Below are 20,260 nucleotides of genomic sequence, written 5' to 3' on the forward strand. Positions count from 1 at the left end.
GATTTTGTGCTGCCTGTCCCTGGAGCCAAGCAATGCCGACTTGCCTCCACCATCCCTAACCCCTTTTCACACCTCTTCCCGCTGTGCCAGCGGATTTAACAAGGAGGTACAGAGCTATTTATGTCAGCATCTCCTGTTATGGTGTGAACATTTCAGTCTGGTGGGTAGGTCAAGAGGGCTGAAATCCAAATTTAGTGTCCTTGGGCTTGATCCATTTGCTCGTGCATGAACATCTAGTGCCATCTGAGCTATCCGAGGGGACCTCTCCCGCAGCCTCTAGAAGGGAATGGGTCTCACAAAGGTCTTCTGAAATATATACCACCTCTGCAGGGATTTGTCAGGTACTCTAGTCTGTCTCAAGTGGCACTAAGGTATTTAAATATGCATCACCACATCAGGCCCTAAATAATCAGTTTGCAAATTGGAAATGCATCTTCCATTTTCTGAATATCCAGTTCTATAGTAAAGCAATGAAGAGGCTGTGATGTTCCTGAAGGGAAAGCAATTGCCTGTCAGGATGTCTAAATGCTCCATGCCATTGCTCAGGTCCAGGAAAAAAAATGCAGAAATTTTTTGGCATTTCAGCCAACTGCCTGTGTAGGAGCCGGGTTGGGCTGGAACTGGAACCTCCATCATTGTGGTGCTTCTATAACCTAAGCAGACCGGTAAGCCTCTCCAGGACACAGATCATCTTGGTATAATATTAAAATTAACCATAATGTAATAATTTAAGGTAAGATGAACTGGTGCCTCCAAATGCCTACCTGTTTTCATCGTCTCTACATGCAACTTAAATGACTTGCTTAACCTACTCATCTGACTTGCAGATCACTTGCATTAGTAAAAATGAATTCCTACTTTCAAAGAAAAAAGGGCTAGTTTGAGTCAGAGCCTTGACCCAGGCAGAGGTATCAGAACCCAAAATTTGCATTGAAGGTAAAATGTCCAAAGTACATATTTTTGATATAGACTTCATACATAAATCCCTTGCTAATCTTTTGCTAGAGTTACCTATTTCTTGAATCACCACCTTTAGAGTTCCTTCCCCATTTCTGGACGTTAATTGTGACAACTCTTGTACAAGATAGTAGTTCATATTCAGATAATTCCTAGTACCTTTCCAATAGCCTGAAACCCACTGTCTGAGCTTTCCAAATAGCACAAAATGCTGTTTTTCATGATTTAAATATGTGGCACATCTGGTTTCTATAGTCATGTGAAATTTAAGGCCTCCAATGCAGAAGACATCTGTGGGTTGCTGTACACAATTCAGAATGAATCGTGATGTGTTGTGGTTCCTATTTTTGGTACCTTCACTGGCTCCTAGTGTTTTATCTTGTGAGTAAATCATCTATTTTCTATAAAATTGTCTATTTCAAGCTATATGATTGTATTAAATTGTATCTAGTTCTCTGGATGTCCTTGAGAATTTATAAACGTACATTACTGTGTTACTCAGATTTGAAATATACAGATGTAAAAATACTACACATACTTAACAGTACATATGTCTTGGTTTCATGTATGTTTGCCTATTAAAAAAAATTGTTGAGTATTTCTTGCTGATGATCTTTCTTTATTATTTGTCTTGATTCCAGTGTGGTTAGTCTCTCAGTGTTAAAAATCATGAGTCAAACTGGAAGTTGTGGAAATAGCTTTGGCTTCATGAAATGTGAAAAAGAAATAATGCATGTGTGTTCTCTGTCTGTATTCCATTTATAGTTGCATTATGGTCATGGTTTTTTAATCTGCCCATGACTAAAGAGATACTGATAAGAAATAAGCAAGAGAAATCTGTGATATCAGTGAATCTCTGGAGCTGAGACTATAAGAACAAGTCCAAGTGGCAAGAGTCCAAATAATGCTTCATCTGTTCTTAAAAACCTCTGAATGAAAGGATTTCTTAACTTCCCCAGCTGCCTCAGGACTTAACTCTCCTTATAAACAGACAGATTTTCCCTACACCTTGCATAAATCTTCTTTTCTACTAGTGTTGCCAATTTCCTGTATACAGAGGGTACACAGAAAACAATTAATCACTGCCATGTTTATGCTCTCATTATGCCTCTTCTCTGTTTGAAAATAAGTCAGTCCCATTGCTCTATCTTCTCTCCTCATATATCGTGTTCATCAGTCTTGTTGATTTCTGCTGAACTTAATTTCCTAAATTGCCACCTCCATGTCTGATGAACTGCACCCACACCTGTACATCCCAGATTTGCATTTGCCTTTTTTGCATCGGCATTGCACAAGTGGCTCCTGTGCAGTTTATAGCTTCCTGGTCCTCTTTTGCTAGTTTCTTTCTGCCAGTTGGTGTTGATGGTTGTGGTGGATGTGAGGTACCTCTGGTTTTTAGTCAGGAGCAGGACTTGACTGTGCGGGCCGCTGTATGAGCAGAGCACACCAGGCAGCTCTGCCTCCAGGCAGACCCTGCCGCCTTCTCGAACCCCAACGCTGCCGTGCTCCCTAGAAAAGTGAGACGGTTCCTTGCCGTACAGTGCTCATGACTTACTTACTCAGCTCAGCTGAGACTCTGCCTCATGTCTACTACTTGAAGCTTAACTTCCTCATTGGCTGAATGGATTGTATTAAACCTCCTTCTGTTTCCAGTAATTAACAATAGTTAGCTGAAAGGAGTACTTCTCTGGAGAATGTGTGCAGATGTGTGTTCCTCCTTGTAACAAGGAAACTGCTGCTGTTTTTCTCCAGCTATCAGAAGTTAGCGCCTTCACCCTGTGCGCGGCATGAAACTCTTGGAGTTGCTTTCTGCAACGTTCATTTTTGCCCTTGACATTTACAAAGCCTCAATTAGGAAAAAATCTCACATAGTCATTATATCCAGACTGTGGATGTAACAGGATAGTCATAAGGATCAGTGAAAGCTTTGCCGTGGTGATCAATAGGGCCAGGATTCCACGTGGTGTATCGTAAAGTACGTTTTTGTATTCACTCATTCTCCTTCCCCCTGTCTTAAGCAAACACTGAAAAGGTATCTGGTGTCTCCAGGTGACAGGAAGCTGTTGGCAGAGTTACTTAAGTCACCCTGGGGAATTTGACTTTTTGAAAACCAACTAATAGAGTATTTCCTTTCAATCCTGTGTTTCCTGTTTCCATCTTTAAATGCAAGTGTCTCATCTTCCTCTCTCCCCTTTCACAGTCGTTAAATGAAAGTGAGAACTTTAATTTCTAACCTGGTTTAGCTACCTAGCTTTGCCTGGGACTTACCAAGTGCAGCACCGTCACAGGCAGGGAGGTTGCGTTGACCATAATAAACGTTCGGCCCTCTGTGGCTTTTTAGGCTGGGAGGTAACAGTGCTGACTCTTCCCAGCACTGTATATACACGTTTATGGTCACAGACACGTACGTGCCCTTGCTTCTCGATTTTAGCCGCTTCGTGAGAGCAAACGCTTGTCAAAAGCTGCGAGGAGAGCCGCATTTCGAGCCTTTTTTTTGGAGAGGCAGGAGCGCGGCTCGCCGCAGCTGGCTGTCCTGCAGGTGGCAATGCACTGCAAGGAGACGGCGCGGCAAGGAGGGACGGGAAAGCGCAAAGTTAAAACGAGCTTGCTTCACAAATGTGTGTCAAAATGCCTTCTTGTGCTTCTGACTGCTGCCCCCGTCTGCTTTTGCTAGCGCCAAGAATAAATCTGCGTCCTTCTGGAAACGAGTGCTAGAATCGTTGTTGGGAGCGCTGTATGTTTGCGGTTCGCTCTCTGGGCTCGGTTGGAAATGGGCGTTTATTTATGATCGACCCCTATTCCCTCCCTTTTTCCATTTGTCATCTTTTCTCCCTTTGTTTGTGCGCCAGACAGAAGTCATTGGTATAAAAGGGGAAGGCTGTAAAATACCTGCAAGCCAATTTATAGCTTCTGCTTCCGTAGGTGCACCAGAGGGGTTCTGGTGGGCACTTTGCTGCCAAATCGTTCCAGCTGTTTTACTGCAAACTCAAACACTGACCATGTTTTCCAGTCTTGTTACCACAGTACGTCATATTGGGATGTTCCCTTCATCATTGTCTTGGGGCTTATACTTATGTTTTCAGTACAGTAAGAATCTTCTGCAATGCCCTTTCTTTGTAAAATACGAGTGTCTTCAGCTTCAAACACTGTCAATTTTTTTCTCACAGAAAATACTTTTCTAATTGAGCTACTTTTGCAGCTAATAGTGACATTTACAAAAGAGAAACTGGAGAAGCTGTAGCAGATGACTCACTGAAATCTAGCAATCTTTATCATAGTCTTCATTACTCTTCATGTAATTTTATTCTGTTCATGTTTGATTTGATTAGAAATATTTCCAGTGAAGCAGGCTGCAATATTTGAAGTGCTTGATCTTCTTTAAGCCTTCTTCAGTGCTTAAGGAAATACAGAAAATGCTTGGATTTTTTCAGCCTGTATTGTTTTCTGCTGTGTTTTGTCTGTGGATCTTAGAAACCTTAGTAAGGCAAGAAATTGTAATGAGTATACACTGAGGTAATGGATATGCATGGCTCTTGTAGTACAAAGTCTCTAAAATGATGCCTTGTGCAATAACATTTGTGTACACAAATGAAGAGCCTACATGTGCAAAGTTATTATTTCCAAAGAAAAACAAATGCAAATAAGGCAGGTTTGCTACTATAAATGCTGTAATTTTCATGCCTGGGTGGAAAGCTATAAGTATGACTTAAATTTTGCAGATATAAGTAGAAGGTTCAAATGTTTTCTGATGTAGCTGGCAACATTTCTGATTTATTGATTTCTGTTTTCCTCCAAATGTATGTACACCCATTATTCCCATTATTGCCTTTAAAGTACCTAAAAAAAGGCTACAATGTAAATTGTGGTAAGTTATTTTAAACAGTCTTATGTGATATTATACTTAAGATGGTGAACCCCGGAATTTGAGGCAACCTTCAAAATACATGGGTTTTGTAACATTTTATGTCTTTGCCTTTGTTTTTTTGTGCAAAGCCTTGTTTATTGACTTGTACTTTTGCAAAATGTTACATATTTTAGCCACTGTCAATTCCTTTGCTACATTTGGATCTGATGTGTGCTTTTTTTCAAGATCATATGAGGTGATTGATGAATTGACTAAACTATGTATCTCTTTTTCATATTTGTTTTTAGAGTAGCAGGAAGAAGTTCAAATTAATCATCAGTAGTCTATAAAGAATTTAACCAAATTACTCTTCATCATGCAGTGTATTTTTATCACCTGTACCAAAAGATATCTGTGGTGTCCTCCTCAGACATGGGTTTTTCTGCTCTCTTACCATAATTTATTGATCTGACAAATATGATAAATGTTCTCAGCAGCGTTGAGGAAGGGCATTCAGCAAGGTTCACTCAATTCTGGATCCCTGATTTTACAACAGCAAATTTCCACCTGAGAACTGCAGCTTTGCTGATTTATTATTTTATAGCACTGATTCTGTGACCCATTTCTGCTGTTGTGATCTGTCTAGGATTCCCAGGTATTGCAGGGCACGCCATCTTGCAGTTTTACCTTTGGAAAAAGAGGAGTGTAAAGATGAGCAACTGAGTTCAACCCTGAGTTTCATGGGTCTTTGCCCTGGGGCAAGGCATTGAACATTGAACGAGGAGGTTACTGCATTGCAAGGAGCTGAGTATTTCTCATCCTTGGGAGGCACCAAGTGTCCAATAATGATGTGCAAAGACAGCAAGGAGTTGGGAAACTCAGGAGATCCCTTTGATTCAGTGCTCTGGCCAAAGCCAGAAATAATAAAATGTGGCACCAGACTGATGGTATCTAGCTGTAGCGGTACTCTCAGAAATGGTGGTGGTGCAAACCAGACTGCTGTTTTCTGGTGGCATCCATTAGGGTGCAATAGCCCAAAATAGCAATTTTGGCATCCTTTTTTCTCATTAATTTCCCATTCAGTTGTATTATTATTATTATTATTACTATTTATTATTAATAATAATTTGATGATGCTGCAGCCAGATTTCCTTTGAACTTTTCCTCTACTTTTCTCACTCCCCTTGCTGAATTAAGCTATATTTGGAACTCTTCTAATGGAGTATTTCTACCATCTGCTCTCTGCAGCAATTATTCAAATTATTTGCAACCCTCTGTGCCAGCAGGAGTGAATCTAGCACAGTCCTTTAAAGCTACAGATTTCCTGACTGACATATTTTTACCCTGGAATATGCCACAACTGGTACAGATCTGTAATTCTGTGGGGTTGGGTGGGGGTGGAGGGTTATGCTTACATTTCCAATTATTTCAGCGTCTGACTCTAAGGAAACTAATGTCTCTTTTACCGGACAAATCAAAAGAAAGATGGTACTTTTTTTTTTTTTGGTCCCTGTTTGCTGGTTTTGAAGGTTCTCCTTCCTTTACAATCTCAGCCTGTGCTAGAATCCTCCAAATCCTGAATGCTCTAATTTGTTCACAGCACTGAACACAGCACATCACATGCCTGCACTGGCTATTCTATCTGCCATTGAGAATATAGGTCCCTCTCTGTTTTGCTATAATTAAGGTACTGCAGTAGTCTGTCCTATGTTTTTCCTACCTCTTGTGATATTCACCTGCTATAAAAGGAATGATTTTCCTACTTCATGTCCTGTATCACTTCTTCCTAGTAAACCAGGGCTGGTTTTGAAATGCAAACCCAAAGTCAAGGTATCAGTGGATCTGCATAAACACTTCATAGCCTTTATTTCTGGGAGGAATTAAAATGAAGGCAGGGAAAGTAATGTGCATGTTACTGTAAAAAGAAGAATTTTAAACTGCATTAGAAAGTGTCAGAATATTATGAAGAGATAAGTAAACACCCTCTATGCTGATGGGCATAAATGTCAGCTGAGAGTTATAGGCAGTTCTGGTCCATTTGTGACCTCCTCAATTAAGGAGATTTTCAGAACAGTATCAAAGTAACTCCACAGCCAGCAGGAATCTTTTCAGCTTTCAGCGAGTATTTATTCATTTTGTAGACATACACACTTTAACTGTAACATGAGAGGAGCATGCAGCCTCCACCCCATCCTGTGTTTTCAAAGCCATGTGGGAACCACTGACCATGCTTGTGTTATGGGCAGCAATTTCTCCCAGCATTTAAGACTGATAATCTCTTGGTTTGGGCACTAAAATAATAAAATCTAATACAATCTCCAGGCCCCATAGATGGAGATAATGATGAAAGATTTTAAAACATATGGCTCCGAATCTTTGTTTAGAAATATATGAAGATTTTTGAGAATTTGCAAATAAGTTACTCATTGTTATAGTTACAGAAATATAAAGCACAGTCAGCAAAGGAAAGGTCTTTAGTGTGGTGCTTTCCTAAGTACCACAGCTGATTTCTAGGAAAGTTCCTGTTTTGCAGCTATTAATAGGTTCTGCCCATACTGTCCTTCATCCTTGACCAGTTGCTTTTTCTCCAAAGGTTGCTGTCAGAGTTTTCATGAAGCTGCCAACATCCTTTCTGCTTTACTCCATACCATGTACTATAAGAGGCGCTGTGGGTCACCATCATTGCTCTTCCTTTTCATATGGCTATTATCTGTTATAATTTTAAAGCAATATTTTTTTATTACTATGAACCTGGCTTTGTCTATCTTAAAGAATTTTGACCTCTCGGATATTGTGCAATGCTACACATATATGGATAAAATGTCTGTCATAATTGCCAGGAGTGCACAAGTGATACCATTGCTGCTTTGATAGTCATTCCCATTGCAGGCAAGTTTTATGTTACTTGCTGGGCTGATAACCTCCTATTCTGCACATTGCCTCGCTTCTGAGGAACTCAACTGCTTTTTGGACATTTGGACTTCTGTAGAGTTAAAACGTGTTTAGGCATCATCAACAAAGAGTTAGGTGACCAAGAAAGGTGGGGATTGGCATCATAAGGAGGTCTTAATCCCCAGAACAGAAAGCCAGGCTGAAGCTACATGGAAGTAGCAAGAGCTCTTGCTTTTTAGTACAAGGTTGGCTTTAGCAAAGGTGTTACATAGGTAAGTTCAAAAAGCTGGTAATTCACATTTGTGTATTTGTATCTTCTGAGACACCCATTGCAAATCTTCTTCTGGGAAGACCACTGTCGTGGTTTAACCCCAGCCAGCAACTAAGCACCACGCAGAAGCTCACTCACTCCCCCCCCCCCCCAGTGGGATGGGGGAGAAAATCGGGAAAAACAGAAGTAAAACTCGTGGGTTGAGATAAGAACGGTTTAATAGAATATAAATAGAAGAAACTAATAATAATAATGATAACACTAATAAAGTGACAGCAGTAATGATAAAAGGATTGGAATATACAAATGATACACAGTGCAATTACTCACCACCCCGCTGATCGACGCCCAGTTCGTCCCAGAGCGGCGATTCCCCCGGCCCCCTCTCCCCCCAGTTTATATACTAGACATGACATCACATGGTATGGAATACCCCGTTGGCCAGTTTGGGTCAGCTGCCCTGGCTGTGCCCTGTGCCAACTCCTTGTGCCCCTCCAGCTTTCTTGCTGGCTGGGCATGAGAAGCTGAAAAATCCTTGACTTTAGACTAAACACTACTTAGCAACAACTGAAAACATCAGTGTGTTATCAACATTCTTCTCATACTGAACTCAAAACACAGCACTGTACTAGCTACTAGGAAGACAATTAACTCTATCCCAGCTGAAACCACGACAACCACCTGCTAGCTAGTGAAGGAGTATGAGCTCTGACTCCATCTTCAATCAATACTTGGCCTATAGGCTGAGGCTGTGATCAAGGCTTCCAGTTACTGCCCATGAGACCACTAATGAATTTGGGAGCTGGGAGTGTAGTTCTGAAAGTAATAAAAAGTGATTCAAACCAAAGAAAAATACAGGAAAGAGAGGAAGCTAAAGCTCAGCATAATTGGGACAGCTACTATGGCTTATGTAAGTTTTTAGGTTAGGTGATCTAATGGTAAATTTTATGAATCTCTGAATAAAATGTCTCCCTAAAGAAGTTCATTGCTGTATGGAATTGCCTGTACCCATATAATAAAGTGAAAATGTTTCCATCTGAGAATTTTGGTAAAAATCATTGTCTTTACAGTCCCTACCAAAACATTTAAAACAAGGTCACTGCCCACTGGAGTTTTCCTGAGTGGAGCACTAAACTCAGTATGTGTGAACGCAGAGTTTGGCTCAGGGTTCAGCTTCAACTAGAGCTGTGTAACAAACAATTGTCTTATTGCCCAAAATTTTCTGAGTTTATTTTATAATGTTTTCCACCACACATCAGGGTGAGTAAGAGACTTTTCAAGGTGGTTCAGGGGAAACAAAAAAGAAATTCCACAGTTTATTAAATAGCTTGCTGATCAGGAGAGTTATATGAGAAAGCAAAGATTCAGTTTCCATCATGATTTGAAATAGCAGCTAACTCTGGGCTTCAGACAGCCCAAATGAGTGATTGGTTACTTGTAGTTCAAATGTCCATTGTCTCCTTATTTTCTATTTTTAGCAGAAATTTACTGCTGAAGCAGAGAAGCCTTCTTAATTTTTTTTTCCCTGCAACTTCTGTATTCTCACAGAAATCTTTGATCAAACAACAAAAATACATCTCTACCTTTTTTCCTATGGTGTACATTTACAGTATATTTTTTTCCCTTTTCATTTGTCTCTTTTGCACCTCCTCCCTTGTACTTTCCAGGTTTCTCCTTTCATGATCTGAAAATGCTGCTGAATAAAGATGAGCCAATAGTTAGTCCAATCCCAGACGGTCTTTTGTTCAGGTAATTACTCGGAACCGCAGCAGCTCTTAAGTGCCCTGACTTCCCTGACTGAGATTGACTGATTGAATGATTAGGCAAGGCAGACATTTATAGCCACCCTGGTAAGAAGAAAGGAAAAATTTAGACTCATTTAAATAAGGTTTTTTTCTTTTGCTCTCCCCCCACTGTATTGAGGATGCATCCTGGATGCTATCCAAAGTTATGTATTAAGGTCGGAGCCAAGCTCATTTGGTTGGAGCAGAGGTGAGCATCCCTCCACCCACTGCTGAATAGCACTGGAGCTGTGCTGGTATCGATATGACACACTGCAGGAGGGCTCACTTCTTAAAGAAGAAATTCTACCAAGTTTCTCAGAGAACGTAATGCAATTCTCCTTACAATAAAGCCAGTGATTTAGATTTATACCTGATTTATTTGCCTTGGTTTCTCACTTGCTAAAGACATTTGCCGGTATATACCAGATGACACAAACCATTTAAAACAAATGAAATTGGCTTTGAAACCTTTATCCCCACCTTATCAGTATGGCCACAGCAGATTCTCAGTAAGTAATAGTGACATTTTGCAAAACAAACAACATAACCTCATTTCTATATGGAAACAAATAAACTCATTGTAATCCCTGCTAAAATATATTTAATGATTCATATAAAATGTTACCAGCCTATATCTAAGAGACATATTCATGAGCAAATACATAAAATCATATCCATAAACATGAAAAAATATCCCAGGGCTCACTGATGAAGCAGAGTAAATGTATTTACAATATTGCCAGCAGTGTTTTCCTAAAAGAAAATCTTGTTAATGAAGCACTGAATGATGGAGAAACAATGCTATGTGTTGGCCTTTTTTTTTAAAAGATCAGAATCTATAAAACGACTGGCATCTTTATGTAGCCTGGAATGGCTACTGTTAGAGCATTTAATGTAAATTGCGATATCTTAGTGTCTCCTGAGTTATAGTCAGTGTTACAGCTGTACAGCTCCAGGATCAAACACAGCGTAGATGTCTATCCCCAGTGCAGACCAGTAGCAGAGCTCTTTTCCTCTATGGGGCTCACACTATACATCAGCTACACTAATTTATGCTTGCGAGGTGAAGCCAAAGCTCCCCCCTTTTCTTGCCTTTGGACCTTATGTGCATGAGCAAGAGAGCAAAGAAGAACGATGCTTAGAGTTAGCTGCTTTCTCTCATGGCTTCCATGGGGACCTTGGGGCGAGCAGCCTGCAAAATTCACCATCACTCGCAATTCACAGCGTGAGAGGTACCAGTTGTGCCCTTTCTAGCATGGCTGTTCACCAGCTAGAAGAAACCCTTTGTGTTTTCAGTCTGGAGACATTTTGGCTTAAGAAGTCACAGAGAGAAAAAAATGCAGTATAGTTTCAGTACAAAGCTTTTGATATCTAACCGTGTTGTATGGGGTTAATCATTGGGCTCTGACATAAATAAGATCAGTCCTAAGGTTTTTAAAACTGAAACATTATAATTTAATCTCTGGTCCTCAGAATACTAATATCTGTGAAGCATATTCCCTTTAAATTAGTAAACTGTCTGGTAATGACCTTGATATACAAACAAACAGGCAAACATTCAGAATAAAATATTGAAGAGATGGAAAGATAAAGAACACAGAAGACAAAAGTTCTAAGATTTATGTACTCAGGTGATTCTATTATCTGTTTCAAGAGTAACCCAGCTTGATTTATAATTTCTATTAAAAATATCAAAACACTGTCTGGACTGTATCTAATCAAGTGAACATCCCTAAATCTTTGTTTTATGTCATTCTAAGAAAAATGGTACATGTTTACCCACGTACTTCACCGTCCAGTCTTTGCTCACAACACAGCTTTAGCTGCAATAACAGGGAGGAAATCAACTTTTCTTGAATCCTTAATTTCCTGTGGAATTAAATGCCTCTTTCTCTTGAGAAGAATATTTCAGCTTGCAGGTTGGATAATCCCTTCAATTTTCACTCTTTAACTATGTAAAAAAAAATGCATACATTACTAATCTTCATTTACTTCTGCAACTTTGTCCTCTAAGCCCTATGGAAAGCACATCTATTCTCTAACAGCAGTTCACAATAAGGTTTTTACTCAAGGTAAAGGTGGGGTAAAAAGCAGCTCTGTTGAGATTTGTATCTGGGAAATATATCTCAAATTACACTTTCAAAGTCAGTTCACTAAGAACCCATTGTCTAACTGTGCTGCACTTTGATAATATATATATTAATATAAAAATAAATTGTTTGCCACTAGGTATATTTTGAAAATATTTTCACCAGATATTCTCTAGAAACAATAGAGTAAATTCCAAGGGCTAATCTAACATCCCTGTTTGTTAGAATATTATCTTACTCTATGAACAAACCTTAAGTAGGGCTAAATATGCAGTATCTTTTCTTCCAAAGAGTGAGGAAGTTAACATGCAAGAATGAATGATATGATTTTTTTTGAGATTTGGTCCAAGGTCTTCATTATCTAAAAAAAGTTGCACTTGTCTGGATATGTGAAGGTCTCTGCTTTGCCAGCTGAATGTTGCAGATCCCTCCATAATAGTTCTCACTCCTTCTTTAAACCAGTGCTTTTTCCTTAATCCAAATAAAACGTTAAAGACTACATGGAATAACTGAGTTAGAAGGAAAAGTTGAAATCAACTAACTTTGGGCCAAAAATATTGATTGGGTTCTATAAGGAAGGTTCAGAGGTGTCCCTGTTTTCTGAACATGTTACCTGTTGTACATGTAAAGGTCTGGAGAGAAATGTGCAGGTAGTCCCTATGTCTGCTGGAATGTTGTTAAATTCATTATATGAATCTACCCTGGTCTTGGAAAAGGAAAATATCTACCAGGCTCAAATTACTAATAGAATAAATAATGCAGAGATGGGGGACTAGGTAGGATATTTTACTCACATGATGCGTCCTTTGCGGGAACGAAGCAGGATTCATATTCTTATAGTGCTATTTAAAGCTGAAAGCCTGTTTTTCCAATTAGACGTGTATCTGCATTTGCAGTGTGCCGCTGGCAAGGTAAATGGGATCAGCAGTAAGCGTTACTGAAAGCTGCAGCTGGCTGACAGTTGCAATTTTACAAAACTCCCTTTTTTTCCCCTCAGAGTCTATGCAGATATGAGTTTCAGCAATACTTGCCTCCAGCCTCTTTCAACTTTCTTTTTAATTAAAAAGCTTAATTGGGAGTAATAAAAATTCCAATTAAGCTTTTTAAATAAAACCCAAAAGCTCAAAGTGGCTGCAGTTGCAGATAACTGCTACTGCAACCCATGACTAGCAATTCTATTTGAAGAAGGCTTTTGTTTCACTATAATAAATATTGTGGTTTATGATGGCACCTCCACATCTTTCGAAAGTACTGTACCTTTAAGTCTCACAGAGCTATCATTCGCATGTGAAATACGGGCATCCTTGTGAATTTTGCTAAGTGCAGCACAGGGTCTCAAGTCTCCATAGGCTGCTGTGCACATATGCCCCTCAGCATCATGCCACATGTTATATCTGTAAGCAGAAATAACAGCAGTAACAAGTTCTGATCAACCAATTTCCCTGTGAATTCATGTGATTGTGTAAGTGAAAACAGAAAGCACCAAACTCCAAAGGATTTTTCCAGCCAAACACCGTCATCCATTGTGTGTAATTATTTAGGCCAGCTTGGTGGTTTAATTATATGTAACAATTTATGCTCTTTATATGTGTGGCTTTTCTTCCTCAGAAAGGCCAATGAGAAAATGCATGAATTAGATCTTGTACATCATGATATGTGACTTCAGAGGTCATCCATAGATGTAATCAAGGAGAATTGTAAAAGACATGAAAGTACTTGATACTATTAATGTTCCGTAGGTGAATCACTGAAACTTTTACTGTTCTGTTTTTGGTGCAGAACTTCATAGAAGGTAGCAGTTGTTTCCAGCGGTATGTCAGCTGCATGAATGGGGCATGACTGTGGTTAAAGCGGAGTGAATTTAAAAATTGCTGCATTCTTAATGGATTTCTTTTGCCCAGTTCAACCTAGCATTCATTTCTGTATGGCGGGAAGTACCTATAGATCTAGAGAAGTCATTAAATAGCAATAAACCGAAAAGAAAATAAAGCAGCAGCTGGTGAGGTTGAAGTTGTTAAAAAGGGAGAAAGAGCTAAGTCGTGCTTACTGGTGCTGCACAGCAGCTCTGAGAGAAATAAAGCCTGGACCATCACTGAACGATGCTGCTGGCCCAGCTATGCTTCATTCTCAGCTCTGAGGGCATGTGCAGAGAGACGGCAATAGCACCTCAGGCAGGAAGAAAAGAAGTCTTGCTGTTACCTGCATTCATTGCAAATTCTAGGTGACTCAGTTTCATCCAGCATAACCTACAAACAGGGACCTGGTCTGGTAGAAGTAGTGGCCCTCAGTTCAGGAGCTTGAAGTAGCAAAAGGAGGAGGAAATTTATCTTTATGTGGCTATCTGACTCTTTCCAGGGAATTTTCTGTGATGGTTCATGAAATACTTAAAGGATCTCTGGAGTGGAGAAATCATCCTGCATTGTCAGGGGAGGTAGGCCAAGCAGTTTAACAGGAGTTCTAATTTCTGTTTAACTGTATTCTTCTGTGAAAATAGCAGATTGAGTTGACCTTACTCAGAAATGTGCTCCCAGACAAATCCCATTGCTTAGTGCTTGACTGTCCACTTTTTCCACCTTTTAATTCAGTTCAAAGTTGGGGTGTTTCATGATGCTGACTATGCCTGAAATTCCCAGGATTGTTTCCTCCACAGCTTCATAGGGGTTTTCTTTTTTTTTCATTTATTATTGACTGATTCCTAGCTCCTCTTCTTTTGAAAGCCTACTTGCATTGGCTTCAGATACCACTGGCATTAGCTTCACAGGCTTTTCTCATCAGCTTGATGGACCCAGGTGGCCTTGTCTTTCACTGCTGCTGTTGCTTTCATTTTCTCAGCCATCTGTTTCTGACAAGAATGAATTACAGCCCTGGTTTCCAAGAAGTACATTGATAGTTGTAGCTCAAATGATTACAGGAAAAAAAAACCCCAGGATGGCTTGAAAAGCAAAATATTCATATAGAAAACATAAATGCATGTGAACACTCAAAGGACTTTCAAGGAAATAAAAATGCTAATCTTCTGCTCAGCTAGTATTTAATTTATTAACAATGTTGAACTTACTTAGTTAAACGATGAATAGAGTTGGTTAGAGAATGGCTATATTACAACACAAAATGTATTTCTTCTCCCCAAATTAAAACCTTAGTATAAAGAATTAAACCAAGTTTTTTGTACTTCTTCCCCCGCAAATGTTGAAAACAAGAAATATTTTGTCCAAGAACTCACATCCCCTTGGCTGTCATTAGAAGGGATCACCCAGCCTGTTTCACTGGACAATTTTCCTCCAACCTAGTGGTCTAGTAGAGTAATAATGTGGTAGCGTAAACTGAATAATGTGCTTCTGACAGGTATAATGCCCTGTGTCACCAAGTTGCATTTCTGTCCAGCAAACATGCATTTGCCATAGGTCAAGGGAATTGAGAGAGACATTGTAGGTCAGGCTAGTCCTCACTTCCTCTCAGTCCAGGTTTTATCTGCTGGGCTCTAACAGCTGTGTTCAAGGAGAATTGGCAGCTTGAATTACAGGAAGGTAGGAAAGATTATGTTTCAAATACAGAGCTTGCTTGTTTTTTTTCCTGAGCTTTCTTTGAAAGCATTTTCTGGAATAAATCACAATATCTAATAACCCAGTGAGGCTTTTTAAGTGGAGTTTTAAGAGTGTACCAAGGTCTTATTGAATCATGTTATCTACCATTTCAAATCCTCTTGAAGTTAGTTACAAAGAATAATAGCTATATGTTCAGTCTGAAGAGTCTGAAGATTTTACTGACTTTGGATTAACAGAAAGATTTCTGACTATCAGTGTTTAAGCTTCACCTCTCTGTCAGTCATTCCTGACAAGGCCAGAATAAGGTACTAATGGCAGTGACTTTAGAGAGGGTGGTTTTTCATTAGTTTAAGCGGAATGTCAATTAAAAAGGAATTGAGATAAAGAACCAGCAACTAAATTAAGTTTACACTTCTTCACGGATGATAAGAAAAATCCATTTACAGGTTCTATTTCAGACTGAATATACTTCCTAAGGTAAAGGCCTCTTATATTATAGCTTTAAAAGTCTACTGACAATTTCTGAAAAGATTTAATAACTATTGTGTCAGAAATGTGGAAGAATTTTTTAACCACTGGAAATAATTATTTCTTACCTAAAATGAATATACTAAAATTAATCTAAATTTAATTTCACACATTTTATTACGGAATGTTATCATCTACCATCACTTCTTCTCCTCCTGTCTGACTATTATTTGCATTCTCTAAGAACTGACAAAGCCTATTTAAAATAGGAAGAGAAATCTATCTTTCTGTGATCTCTGGATGGGGGAGGACAGCCTGGGGCTGATTTCTAGCTAAGGAGTGTGGGACACTATGGAAGACTGTGTGTGCTATTTTTTACTATTTCTGTGGTCCTTTTGCAAGATTTTGAGCAACTTAGTAGGAGTTATGAACTCAGAATTTAGCAGACTGCACAGGAGTGGGGCAGCATTGGGCTTTGGTCGGGCTTAAGGCAAAAGAGGCTTCTACAGGGACTCCCCTTTCTTTATATCCTTGTTACTCCTTTGGACAATACTGGTCTTCAGGTTTGAGATGAAAATTATTGTTTCAGGCAGACTCATGTAGGTATTTATTACCCTGGACTCACATATATTTTTTTTTGCCTTCATGCAGGCTAGAAATGTTTTCTCTTATGGAAACGGAGACTGATTTAATGTTACTGTGTTCAGAGCTGGGCTAGTCATGGGTTTCTACTTTGGCCAGAAGTGCAGACTAATCCAGTAGAGACAAGTACTTTGAGGGATGCTTCCCAGTGAGAAGTACAGTATGGGCCACAGCATATGACAAAGGAAGCTCAGACAGTCTGGGACTGTTGAGCGTGATCTGCAGATCCTGTAAACACCACCAGCAGATCTATAGTTCCTTTGTCTTAATCCAGTTCTGCCCACTTTAAAAAGACAGTTTTTCTGCCTTTTAATTGTAATCTGAATAGAGTGCGGTTTCAGAGCAGACAGTACATAAAAACTTGCATGTACTCCTGAAGTTAGGTAAATCATTCATTCTGAGTATTATCTTAGGGATTTACTCCTCTTTACTGTTCCTATGACTAAATCCTAAGCAGATGAGTCAGGTGTGGGGCTTTTTTGTGTTTTTTTAGTAGTGAAACAGCTTTCAAGTCTGGTCCCTCTGCTATGAAATAGTAAAATACTAGCCGAAAGAACCAAAACTTTCTATCACTAACAAAATTACAAGTAGTTTTTCATACAGGTAACTAAGTTTTCTTTTACAGGTAACTAAAGAACAGGCAGCAAGACACCCACCCAACCTGGAGGGGAAGAGAACTACCCTTCAGAAACATCCAAAACCAGGAAAGATGCTGAAAAACTCTGATTCTCCTGCACTATTTATACTGGCTGGCAGAATGAGTCACATTATGCTACTTTTTAATAGCTTTCTCACCTTCCTGAAATGAATTACATGCTTGCAGAGCAGTGATGGTAAACTAGGATTCATAGCTATCATTATTAGCTTTGCAACATCCTTAACATCAGCGTAGCTATTTGTATTCAGTACCCATGAATCAGCTGTAATATATTGTGATAAATAATCTGTCCAGAGGGACATCAGCATTGCATCTGAAGAACAGCCCAGACTAATCCTGTGAAATCTGCTTTGATGCAGTCTGCGAAGTTAGGTCTTGTTATATTTCTCTGAATCGGGGAGGTGGCTATTATCAGTTGATTCCTCCTGATAAAGAAATTATTGAGCAGCTTTTTCAGAAGTACATAAATGCCTTGGTATTTGTGATTTAAAGCTGATGTTTTTCAGCAACAGTGTGTGACCCCACTCTCTCTATTAGCTACATATACACCATTACATTAAAGCCTCACCTAAAGCAAAAGGAACATACTTGGCCATGATGGAGGGTATTCTTTTGAACACTATATTCCAAGATCTCTCTGTGGTTTTGAAGGTTTCAGCTGAATCAATTTTCTGTCACCAGGTTATGCAATAGATTCTGTTTCCATTACAAATGATGTGACATTAAAAAAAACATGGGAAGATGTGAGGGCTTATGGCAGCACCAAGCTGAATCTGTAAGGCAACAGCCTGAAACAATCGCAGGTTACAGAAAATAGTCCCAGAAGGGACTGCGGGAGGTCATCTACACAGTCTGCATGCTGAGGCTCAATTAATGCTGTCTGAACTATTTTGAGAAATGTTTATTTAACCTTCTCTTACAAAGTTCCCACAGCAGCGGGGAAAGATGTGGATTAAAGCCTTTCACCTACCAGTGAAAGCCAGAAGTGGTAAAGGCCAGAAGTCCTGACCTCATTGGTGCTGGCCAGACAGCAGATGTCTGTAGCTTTTCTCTGCTGTTGCATGGACCTTCAAATTTTTATAGAAGGGAGCCACATTTAAGGTGCATAAGAAGTCCTTACCTTTAATTTACTAAAATTTCTGCTTTGCAATGGCAGAGCAGTTGTGTTTCTATAGCACAAAGCTTTGGGAGTACCCTAAATGCCTCCGTATGGCAACTTAAAGTAAATAAGATTAACATCCCTGTAGGGAACAGGCAATGTTCTGATGGTAACTAGTTTAGTAGTTAAGGTAGTGTGTGCTAGTGGGTAACTCTCCTGACTCTCTCTTCATGGCTCAGGGGTCTGTTGCTGACTCTGCTAGTGATCTTCAGGCCTTTTCTCCCTAAGTCCCCTTGTTCCACTCTCCTTCCATTTTCTATGTGGATACTGAGAGTTTATTCCCTGTAGAACATTTAGACAGCAGAAGACAGTGATGCAGAGGGCCCTGAATGACCTGGGTGACCCACCTAACTTAAAGGCTGGAAGCTGCACAGTCCAATAGATCAGCCATGTAAAAGCACAGACCCCCGCAGACCCAGAGGCAATAGGTGTCTCCTTTCAGTAGGACTAATTTAACTTGAGCCCACCAAAGCATTGTTAGGGCTGTAAAGTGCCCAGGTCCTTGTATTTCCTGCAACACTGCCATGCAGATGTTCTGGCTTAGGATGGCACCAGCTCAGGGGTCTGAAAGACTCTTTGGCTTACACGCAGAGCTGCCAGGCTATGAGTGTTGTAGCTGGGAAAGGAAAATCCTCTTTGCTCCAACTGGAAAATCATCTTTAACCCAGTGCCACACACCAGTGTTCCCTGTATAAGCATTCCTACTATTTCATGCTAAGGCCTTGTACCTTGCCTGAATAATATATGCTGCCAGTTTATTAAGAAATAAGATCACATTGTTAATAAAACTTTTTTCAACCAAACCTCTGGAGTTCACCTACCAATGAAGAAAGAGCTACAAAAAAGAAAGCTTACAGCCTGTCAAATAAAAATTCCACAAAACAGCTTTTATATTTAAGGTACATTTATGTTTATTGCTGTAGTAGTACAAATAACGATGATGTGACTTAATGGGTTGTTAGCACAATAACGTACTGTGCTTTAAAAGTGACACAAATTTCTGTCCTCCATTTGAATGTCATCAATGACTGTGAATGCAATGGGATGTGTTCTTCCATTATCTAGCTCTTTGCTTATTGTCTGATGATGAATTTAGGGTTTTATGGATTTCAGATATATTCGTCTGAGTTTAACAGCTTTAAATGTTGACTTCCTTTTGCCAGCACCTGATATATCAATACAATTGGTTGATACAGGCATCTCATACAGTTGAAAATGACATTTGGCAGTTTGTGTCAAACAAATACATGTGTTCAGTACTCCTTAAATGCAGATTTACTCTGTAGAAATAGTAGCTAAGGGTGTTTATTATGAATCCTAAAAAAATTGTGTTCATTTATTTTAAAATAAAATAAATGCTTATATACTGGTTTGTTTCTTTTACTCTTCTCTAGGTGTTAGAAAATTACCTCAGTGGTCACTTTCAAACTCTATGTTTAATAAATTCATTCATTTTAGACCAAAGGAAGTACGACATGCCACTTCCAGTATTTCTTTAACGGGCTATATCATGCTGATAAACTGTGTACGCCTTCCAGGAATGGGCCATTACAAGGGTCAAAGTATGAAAAATAAAGCTCTACACATTGGCACTAAAGGGTGAGGGGCAAGTTTAAGATGTGGGAACACCTGAGTGAATACCGATGTGGTGTTATCTCAGTGAAATCAACACAGACGTTGTTTGCGGTAGTTTAAAACAAAGCATTGCGGCTTTGTTTAAAACAGAAGGTTTCTTTCCAGGAGGAAACAGATCTCCTAACGCGCAGGGAGGAGTTTGCCTCCTTCTGTAGGATTATGCACAGCTAGTTTTCTTCTACCTATATGTTGTTTCAGAGTCAGATGCATGTACAAATCCATTTATTGCCCTACATCTGTTGCACGTCTTCTCCCCAGAGGTTAGGTGCAGCCTTGGGAGAGGCACGATGGAGCTGCTTCTGCACGTCCTGAGGG

General features: G+C 39.5%; 1 long non-coding RNA gene across 3 annotated transcripts in view; it reads left to right on the forward strand.

Moving 5' to 3' along the window:
* Positions 1-19,674, forward strand: part of LOC128142373 (uncharacterized) — a 65,902-nt gene extending 46,228 nt beyond the window's left edge. For all 3 annotated transcript variants that reach the window (XR_008235372.1, XR_008235374.1, XR_008235373.1), the window contains one exon: positions 17,119-19,674. This is a non-coding gene — a long non-coding RNA (uncharacterized LOC128142373). The remainder of the gene's footprint in view (positions 1-17,118) is intronic.
* The last annotated feature ends 586 nt before the right edge of the window (positions 19,675-20,260 follow it).

Source organism: Harpia harpyja, chromosome 5 (assembly GCF_026419915.1).
Source record: "Harpia harpyja isolate bHarHar1 chromosome 5, bHarHar1 primary haplotype, whole genome shotgun sequence".
Lineage (NCBI taxonomy): Eukaryota > Metazoa > Chordata > Aves > Accipitriformes > Accipitridae > Harpia > Harpia harpyja.